Here is a 10000-nt window from a genome sequence, read left to right as displayed (position 1 = left end):
AGAACATGGAGATGACAGCCCAGGCCTGAAATTCTCATGACAGCCTGTCCTAAAATACAGAAGAGAAAGTTGCAGTAAGATTAAAAGTAAATAAATAAAAATCCTAGCAGTCTCATACGGATGAGGTAAAAATAATCCAGAACTAAAATTTAGCTCTGCTGCTTAAATGCAATCTCTAGAGTTAGTAAACTATAATATAAACACTCACTGTTATTTTGACACAAAGAATAAATAATTTTTGGAGTGTTGGTCTAGCAAGAATAATTATTCATATTGAACAGTAGCTTCATTGCAGCCCCCCAAAAAACTGGACAACAAGAGATGCAGGAAGAGCTGAGCAAATAATTTGTACTGAAAAATTATTAGACCAATTTCACCTCTCTCTGCTCAAAAGTTGTGTGTGATCAGATCATGTTTTGCTCATATGTACTAATTATTAACTGAATAATTTCAATGCTAATTCTCAGCGTGTAAATTGTTCACAAGTAGTTTGCTGTAGGTATTAGATGGCTGAAATTCAAACTAAGCTGGTTAGTTTTGATAGGACACAACTCGCATGGTATGTTTCTACTCCTAGACTTAACAAATAGCACAAATAGTTATAATGAAAATAATAAATAAGAAAAAACCAAGAGATGTGAAACAAGAGTTATAGGTGAGGGATGAGGCATTCGTTTGTGTTAATGTATATTAAAAAACAGATCCTCATCAATGCTTAATTGTGAGCTCTAAAATATTTCTCTCTCTAACATACAACATTGATATTTCAATTGTGAAACTTAAGTCAAAATGTCTCCCTTACTGAGAGAGCAGAAGCTATCCTTTAGTAACGCTTATCTAGAAACACAGGGCAAAGTACCAGAGAAACAAAATGAAGCCAAAGTGAAGATCCAGAAAAAAATTACTAATCTTAATATCTTTTCTTTTAAATCTCAGAATGCTGCTATATAGATATCTTTTAAGACAAATAATATGAAAATGGATAGTAGCAGCCAGAAACTATTTCAACATCAGAAGAAAGTTAGTTGATACTAACTTGACTTCTTTCACTCGGATTGCATTTCTTATGAATATTACATCATTATAGGTCGGGAAATTAGGTTTTCAAAAGTCAATGGGAGTTTTGCCATTGACCTCAATGGGGTCAGAATTTTCCCCCAGGTGTCTACAGCAATGTTAACTCTGCCACTTTGCATAATCTGTATATATTTACAGCATACAATTAACACAAACATAATATATTAACTTCTATATGTTCCAGGGGTTAAAGGGCTAAAGAGAAGTCACAGGATTAATGGCAGCTAGAGTAGGGGCTTCAACAGGGAAGTGAGTTATGAGAGAACGGGTCAAGGAACTGAAATTAATAAAGGTTGGTGTTTTGTAGGAAAGCCAGGAACTAGCAACATTTATACATGGTATGATTAATCAGTGTTGGTCCAATAAAATAGCATGTTTTAAAGTAACTTATGAAACACATTGGATAGCTCCAAAAAGAAAATCAGAGTTAACAAAACTTCTCAAAACTTTACACTATATTTTATTTATAATGCATTTACAAAGACATCTCATCACGGGTAAAGTAGGCTATCAAGCAAACGTCCATGACCCACCTTCTCCTTTCGCCTGGGGAATTATCCTGCTGGCCTATGCTCTGATCCAGAGACGTTTTCTGTCTAACTTCTTCTGAAATGTGTGGTGACTGTTTCGTTAACAACTGCTGATTCCACAACACATCTGAAGTTACAGAGTGGGGTAAACTGAATACTTGAGATAAAAACCATTTGAGAAAATTATTTTTAACCAATATAACTAGTGGATACAAAAAAAAAAAAAAAAAAAAAAAGAAGAAGAAGAAGAAGAAGTAAGGCACAGAAGTCAAACAGGCTACTGCACGTAGAGAAATAAGGGCCAATACAATCTTGTTAATGTTTCTAAGAAGAGACACCAGATTATGTTCAGTATATTTTCCAGTCAGGAATAAATACAGGAGCAATGCAGTTGAGCTACTTAAATATGTTCAGACAGCCAAAACAAAATGTTTCTCGTCAATGGTCCTGGTGCATCCAAGCTTCCAGAAAACTACAAGAGTTATGTATGCAGGGTGCTGACCCACAAGCACTGGGGAGAACTAACTTAGGCATTAATAAAAAGAACGTAGGCTGTTCATGTCTGCTATTCACTCCCACTGTCCCAGTAGCCCCAGCAACAGTTTTTTCTCCCTGTGACTCCCCTCTGCCTTTTGGATCATCTCATAAGGCTCATCAGCTATGACAGCCGCTCAGTGGCTCATGGGATGCTCAGTGAATGTGCTTTAGGCCAGTATTCAGTGAATTCAGATGTCTAGGGAGCCTGCTAAACCCTGTCACACCAGATACCTCTTATTTTTTGAGTGGAAGGGAGAGAACTGCTTGGGCTTCTCCTGAAGAATTTTGCTACTCATAGGTTAGAAAAGGCTGGAAAGGCCTCCTCTTGAAGACATCAACTACTTGGATTAGAGGGAGAGAGAGAAAAAGGGCCTTTGGTCTCCACTCCTCAGAAAGACAGGGACAGTGGAGGCATGCAGACTTTCATATGAACAATCCAAGCAACTGGGGGTGGGATGTTATTGGAGAAGTGCATGATCATATCAAAAGGTAGGTAACCTATCTTCATCATCAAGAAAAGCAGAGCCCTGTTGGGCATTGGGCTATCAAGGCACTGGCGAGAGAGCTGGGAAACTTAAAGGATCAAAGGCAAGAGAAAGGCTACACTGCTCTACAGCCAAAATGTTTCTGAAATAAATGTAGTCAAACTTTACTAATTCTGGGTCACTGAGAACGAAAACAATGCTTAAAAATGTTGATTGGCTCTAGTTTTCAAGATATGCTATTGGGTCAGTATATACGACCCTTGACTTGGGAATGGCGGTGGATAAGTGAGTTATAAAGGGAAGGGATCTCAATTTAAACCAGAAATGACTAAAATACATCTTTGACTGGATCTATGAATAAATCTATGACTGGGTTTGGACAGTACTTGCTTTTTAGGCAAAACAATGAATGATGCAATCTGAAGCTGGTATTGCAACAGACATTATATGAATTGCATCATGTTATTCCTAGAAGTCATGGATGATGCAATCATAACGAAGCTTATATCACTCTGCTGAACAAATTGCCCTATATCAGCTCTAGAAATCATACAGTGTCATGCTCTCTTATTTGTCAGTGTGTGATTTTGCAAAGGGACACATTTCTGTTTAGCCAAAGTGAGCAGAGATGCCTCGTACTTGTGTGAACAATGCAGATAACTTCTGCTATGTTTGTGGTGAAGTGACTTTTGCATCACAAAAGCGCAGTATAACCACTATGGTTAAGAAAGCCTATCACCTTTATTTTGGCTGCAAAATTGGAGGTCAGGACAAGAGGTGGGCCCCACACATATGCTGCAACACTTGTGCAACAAATCTTCGCCAGTGGTTGAACAGGAAAAGGAAATCTATGCCTTTTGCAGTGTCAATGATTTGGAGAGAGCCAACAGATCATACCAGCAATTGTTACTTCTGCATGGTGCCTCCAGTTGGGAATACAAGAGACAAGCCAAGAAGCGCCGAGTAGACACTGAATAGGATTAAACTATGTACATAATAATTTTTTGCCTTTTGTTTCATAATAAATTTTATTTATATAACCCTTTTGCTGATTTTTAAAGTGTTACATAAACAGGACAGGTGAAATATTATCATGTAAAGCAACCATAAATACATGAAAAGATCTAGGTTTACAATTTATGATTAAAACTCTACTATCTACACAATATACATAGACATAAAATGTAAAAACTTAAATATCTTAGAAACAGTAGCCAATCAGTTGTTTTAATTGTCATATTTGAATTCAGCACATCAAAATACATAATAAATAGCACATTTTATCTCTGAAGCAGACGACTTCTCAAAAATTGTAGACCAGTGCTATCGAAAGACCACTGGTGAACAAGTTGGGGAGAGCCTCAAAAAGTCTGGTTAGAGTTCAGATAAACAACGGAACTGTTGGATGTTTACCCAAACTTAAATTGTCAAACCTTCCGAAGTTTGCTGATCTCTACTTAAAATGTATTAGTTGAAAAGTCAGTTTTTATTTATGTGTACTGTAGTGGGTGGTAACCCCGCTCCGGTCCAGAGAGGGCTGTGGCTGGAGAAAGCAGCTTTTAGGCTGAGCTGATTGGGGGAAGTGGCTGCAGCTGGGGCCACGCCCCAAACAGACTCAGCTGGCCCTATAAAGGCCAGGGCAGCCAGAAGCTCAGCAGTCTCTCTCTCTCTGCCTTCAGAGAGAGAAGGGCCTGGCTGCAGGGAGCTACACAGGGTACCTGTAGTGGAGCAGGGCTGGGGAGCGGTTGAGGAGCTGGGGAGCATCCAGGCTGCAGCCTAGGAGTAGGCCAAGGGGTACTGGGGGTTGCAGAGGGCAGCCCAGGGCTAGGCCAAGGCAGCAGGTCCAAACCCAGCTTTGCCGATGATGAGTGGCCTATACTGCAGTCTGCCCCAGAGAGTGGGGGCTAGTTGGTGACTGGCAGTGGCCTTATCCTGAGGTGAGGTGGCGTTAGTGGGTGGGGGTACCCCTGGGAGGGGAGACCTAGCGTGGGTGTGGGTATTGCCAGGGGGCAGCACCCAGGGCAAGGGGCACCAGGGTCCTGGGAGGGACACAGGTGCCAGAAGAGGACAAGGTGGATCACCGGCCTGCAGAGGGCGCTCTAGGGGCTGGTGAGCTAATTCCCTGGACGACCAGCAGGAGGCGCTGCAGGGGTGAGTCCGGCTCGTGTTACATGTACAAAGATATGCTACAGGATAGTGTTTTCTGTTTTATCTGTATAGAAGCCTTTAATCAAAATATTAAACATACAATTAAGTTCCCATAGGATATACAAACCTACAAAATTTAAACTGTGAATTTGCACTGCGAGCATATAATAATTTAAATAGTTTAATCCCATTCTCTTACCTCATTTTTAGGGATAACCAAATTTTTGTTACATCAAAACATGAAGGTCAAACTTACATTTGGTTTATGAATTTATTTACTTTTTACCATTGATCACATTGTTTACTTTTTTCTTTTCTCTCAGATTAAACAATGAAAATACACTAGCCAATTTCACTTTTCTTTACAGGCAAGTTTTCACTCTCCAGCTCTCCGGACCTTGTAATGCCCTTCATTGTTTGGGTTGCAATGCTTATAATACAAAAAATATATATATTTAAATTCCATTAACCTGATTTTTTTTAAAGATATCTGAAGACAAAATTGCCCTCGATATCTATAATTGAAGGAATAGCTTTTGAAAACAGCTGAGTTGGAGAAATGGTTAATCAGAGAACATACGAATGGCCATACTGGGTCAGACCAATGGTCCATCTAGCCTAGAATCCTGTCTTCCGACCATAGCCGGTGCCAGATTCTTCAGAGGGAATGAACAGAACTTGGCAATTATGCAGTGATCCATCCCCTGTCATCCAGTCCCAGCTTCTGGCAGCCAGAGGTTTAAGGACACCCAGAGCATGGGGTTGTATCCCTGACCATCCAGGCTAATAGCCATGGATAGACCCTTCCTCCATGAGCCCAATTATACTTTTCGCCTTCACAACATCTTCTAGCAATGAGGTCCACAGGCTGATTAGGCACTATGTGAAGAAATACTTCACTATATTTGTGTTAACTGCCTATTAGTTTCATTGAGTAACCCCTGGTTCTTGTGTTAAATGAAGGGGTAAATAACACTTCCTTATTCACTTTCTCAATGCCATTCATGATTTTATAGAACTCTATCATATCCCCTTTAGTCATCTCTTTTCCAAGTTGAACAGTCCCAGTCTTTTTAATCTCTTCTCATATAGAAGCTGTTCCATACCCCTAATTTTTTTTTTTTTGTCTTTCTCTATAGTTTTTTTTCAATTCTAGTACATCTTTTTTGAGATGGGGGCAACCAGAACTGCCTGCAGTATTCACAGTGTAAGCATACCATATTGGTATTATGATAATTTCTGTCTTATTTTCTATCTATTTCCTGATGGTTCCTAACATTCTGTTAGCTTTTTTAACTGCCACTGCACATTGAGTGGATGTTTTCAGAGAACTATCCATGATGACTCCAGGAGCTCTTTCTTGAGTGGTAACAGCTTATTTAGACCCAATCATTTTGTATGTATAATAGAGATGTTTTCCAATGTGCATTACTTTGCATTTATCCACACTGAATTTCATCTGCCATTTTGTTCCCCCCGTCACCCAATTTTGTGAGAGCCCATTGTACCTCTTCACAGTCAGCTTTGGACTTAATTATCTTGAATAATTTGGTATTGTTTGCAAATTTTACCACCTCACTGTTTACCCTTTGTTCCATATCATTTATGAATATGTTGAACAGTACTGGTCCCAGTACAGATCCCTGGGGGACCCTGCTATTTACCTCTCTCCACTGTGAAGACTGGCCATTTATTCCTATCTTTTATCCAGTTACTGATCCACGAGAGGATCTTCCCTCTTATCCCATTACTTCTTACTTTGTGTAAGAGCCTTTGGTGAGGGACCTTGTCAAAGGCTTTCTGAGGGCATGTCTACACTTATCGGTAGATTGGCACTGATGCAATTAGTGCCGTGAGTGTCAATTTAGCAGGTCTGGTGAAGACATGCTAAATGGATGGGAGAGCACTCTCCCATTGATTTGTGTACTCCACCTCCCTGAGAAGCGTAAGGGAAGTCAACAGGAGACACTCGCCCATTGACATAGCGCAGTGTAGCCACCACAATAAGTTGGTGGCTCTAACTATGTCGACTTCAGTTACGTTATTCATGTAACTGAAGTTGCGAAACTTAGATAAATTTAGCGTGGTAGTGTAGACCACAGCCCTGAATATCTAAGTAGACTATATCCAGTAGCTCACCCTTGTCCACATGCTTGTTGATGCTCTCAGAAAATTCTGATTGGTGAGGCAGATTTCCCTTTACAAAAACCGTGTTAACTCTTCCCCAACATATTGTGTTCATCTATGTGTCTGATAATTCTGTTCTTTACTGTAGTTTCAACCAATCTGCCTGGTACAGAAGTTAGGCTTACCAGCCTGTAATTGCCGGGATCACCTATGGAGACTTTTAAAAAAAATCGGCATCATATTAGCTATTCTCCAGTCATCTGGTACAGAGGCTAGTTTAAGTCATATACCACAGTTGTTAGTTCTGCAATTTCATATCTGAATTTTTTCACAACCCTTGGGTGAATACAATCTGGTCCTGGTGCTTTATTACTGCTTAATTTATCAATTTGTTCCAAAACCGCTTCTATCAACACCTCAATCTGGGACAGTTCCTAAGATCTGTCACCTAAAAAAAATCACTCAGGATGGGAATCTTCCCCATACCATCTGCAGTAAGACTGATGTTGCTGGTGGATGTGTAGAGGTCCTCCCTTCGATTCTCCCTCTAATGTCATATAATATTATAATGGTGCACCAGCTCTGCTCTAGCTAAGATTGGGAAGCCCTTCTTATTATTAAAAGAGCCCTTCTTAATGCTCTAAAATCTGTGTGCTTACATGAATTATCTTGAAATTTGCAGTGCCTCATGGGAGTGTAGTGTAGGGTAGGGTTAATGATCCAAATGTGGGGTCATTTGATCAAGGGGCTCCCAAGATACAGACCCCAGAAAACAAAAACAGCATTTCATTAAGTTCATAGATTCTAGCAACTCTGAAGTGTGAAAGTCATCCTTGGCGGAAATCTGAGAATAAACTTCTTATATCACAATCACAGCTCTATGATGCTCCTCAAACTAATCCCCAGATCTCCTCATATCACAATCATCGATCTTCCAAGTTGCTCCAACTTATTCCTCTGCTATTCAATACAGCTACACCTAACATAGTGACTGCAGCTGGAGTTCATGCAGTTAATTCCCAGTGGCTATTGCCTGTTCCTTGGGGCAGAGTTAAGGGTGCATGGGTGGGTACCTTAACTGTATTTCCTGGTTTTCAGAAGTTTCAGTTTTGCTTAACTCAATGTTCTGGAAGGGATCGAGCTATCACTAGGCAACCTTATCTCTGTGTTAATTAATTTTTGTCATTAAATAATATTTGTAGGATATACTTTAGATTACTATTGTGCACACCTAGACTTCGATTATTTAGCTTCTCAGCTGGAGTTTAAGTGCTCAGCCTTCCATGGCATATAATGCCAAGGATCCAAAGTTCACTTATCATTTAAACTCATTTATCTTCGCTTGTACTAAACAGATTTTGAACCTGGGAAAAGTTTAAATCCCGCAGCAATAACACTGATTACATTATTTTGGAAATTTGCAATTTCATTTGACTAATATTCTTGATTAAATCACTTTATGAACCTGTGAAATTTCCTTGACAAACAAACACAAACGAACAAAGCCAATTCTTTGGATTGTTTGGAATCTTACCCTGAGTCAATGGTAGATTCAGTATGACTGGTGAGCTGTGCTCCGTCACTGACACCTGGTGATCCTGCTCACTTTCCCTCTGAAGAATAGTCTCTGGATGTTCTGTGGGCACTTTATTTACACTGCTAATAAAAACAAATCACATTGTATACACAAAGCTAAAAGGAATGTTAGCTAGAGTGTCATTTCATTATTGTGCTTTTGTATGTGAACCTCTTATGCACAGCAAATATTTGTTTCCGTGTGTTAGCAATAATAGATCGGTGTGGGTAATAATCATGAATTGGCAACAAATTGAGATGCTGACTCTCCTTGCTGGCCTGACATACTGCCACATACATGCCCTGAAGGTCTTTCTGTAACAGCATCACGTAGAATAGCATATTTGACAAAGCAACAGCTATTGTGTCAATGACCTTACTCTTTGTACAGGACTGGCTCCAGGGTTTTTGCCGCCCCAAGCGGCGGGGTGGGGTGGTGGGGGGGGGAAAGCTGCGATTGCAATCGTGAGCGGCGGCACTCCAGTGGCAGCTCCACGGTGCTGCTTTCTTCTTCGGCAGGAATTCGTCGGCAGGTGCTTCCCTCCAAGAGGGACCCGCCGCCGAATTGCCGCCAAACAGCCCAACGTGCCGCCCCTTCCCCTTGGCCACCCCAAGCACCTGCTTGCTGGGCTGGTGCCTGGAGCCAGCCCTGCCTTTGTATAATGTTCAGCCTGCTCAGGAGTGCCTTTGTGAAAGCAACGCCTACCAGCACTGAAAATCCTGTTCCTTGTCAAACCCTCTGGCCAGTTCAGGAGTGAGGATCCTGGTTCTCTGTGAAAGGAGCTATTGCTAAGTTGGAGATCCTTTCTTAAACTAAGAAACCTGGGAAACTAGTACATGAACACACTACAGTACTTGGGAGTTAAGATTGCCCTATACATAGCATACCTGACAGCCATAAAAGCCAGGAAATGAAAAGGGAGTATCTAAACATATCCGCAACAGGGCGGCTTCCCCATGGGCTGGAGAGCCTGGGTCTCAGCCAGCCCTGATTACAGATGAGCCCCACCGGAGGGGAATCAAGTAATTTTAAATACAGTATAAAAGGCATCAGGAACCTGCAGAGAAGGCCTGGTGAGAGAGTAGCTGAGACTGACAGAGGTAGATGGAAGCCTGACAGTAAGCTGAAGAAAGCTCTCCAGCCAGGGAGGCATGGGAGAGACCTGCCCAAGAAGCAGGGAGAGAGGCCTACTTGGAAAGGCCTGGGGACTGGAAGAAGGTCAAACTCCATGCAGGAGGCACTGGGAAGCAGACAGACAGACACTCTCAAAGAGGAGGGGGCTGTGCCCAGCTGAAGTCTGCATGAGTTTGTGTTTTGTTTTGAAAGACTTTGTGTTGGACTACTGGGAGAGAGACACTGGACGAGGGTTGGAGCCTGGAGGGCCAGTGTGCATCTGAAGACTAAATAAATGGAAGCCCTTGGGATTGTCCGAATTACTTTTTGAACTGTGCGCTCTTCAAGGAGCCCTGAAGAGACAGGATAGCCACAGAGACAGGGTGCTGTGGAGCAACTTCTGGCCA

The 10000-nt window shown here is 41.3% G+C and overlaps 1 long non-coding RNA gene across 1 annotated transcript; it reads right to left on the bottom strand.

Moving 5' to 3' along the window:
- Positions 1-8598, bottom strand: LOC135980163 (uncharacterized). The gene is made up of 3 exons (XR_010597364.1): positions 8439-8598; positions 1611-1734; positions 1-49 (listed from the first exon to the last, which is right to left on the bottom strand). It is a non-coding gene; the product is annotated as an uncharacterized LOC135980163 (long non-coding RNA).
- Between the last annotated feature and the right edge of the window lie 1402 nt (positions 8599-10000).

Source organism: Chrysemys picta, unplaced genomic scaffold, assembly GCF_011386835.1.
Source record: "Chrysemys picta bellii isolate R12L10 unplaced genomic scaffold, ASM1138683v2 scaf2031, whole genome shotgun sequence".
Classification (NCBI taxonomy): domain Eukaryota; kingdom Metazoa; phylum Chordata; order Testudines; family Emydidae; genus Chrysemys; species Chrysemys picta.
Note: the sequence above shows the minus strand (reverse complement) of the source record. Positions and strands in the feature narration are given on the sequence as shown.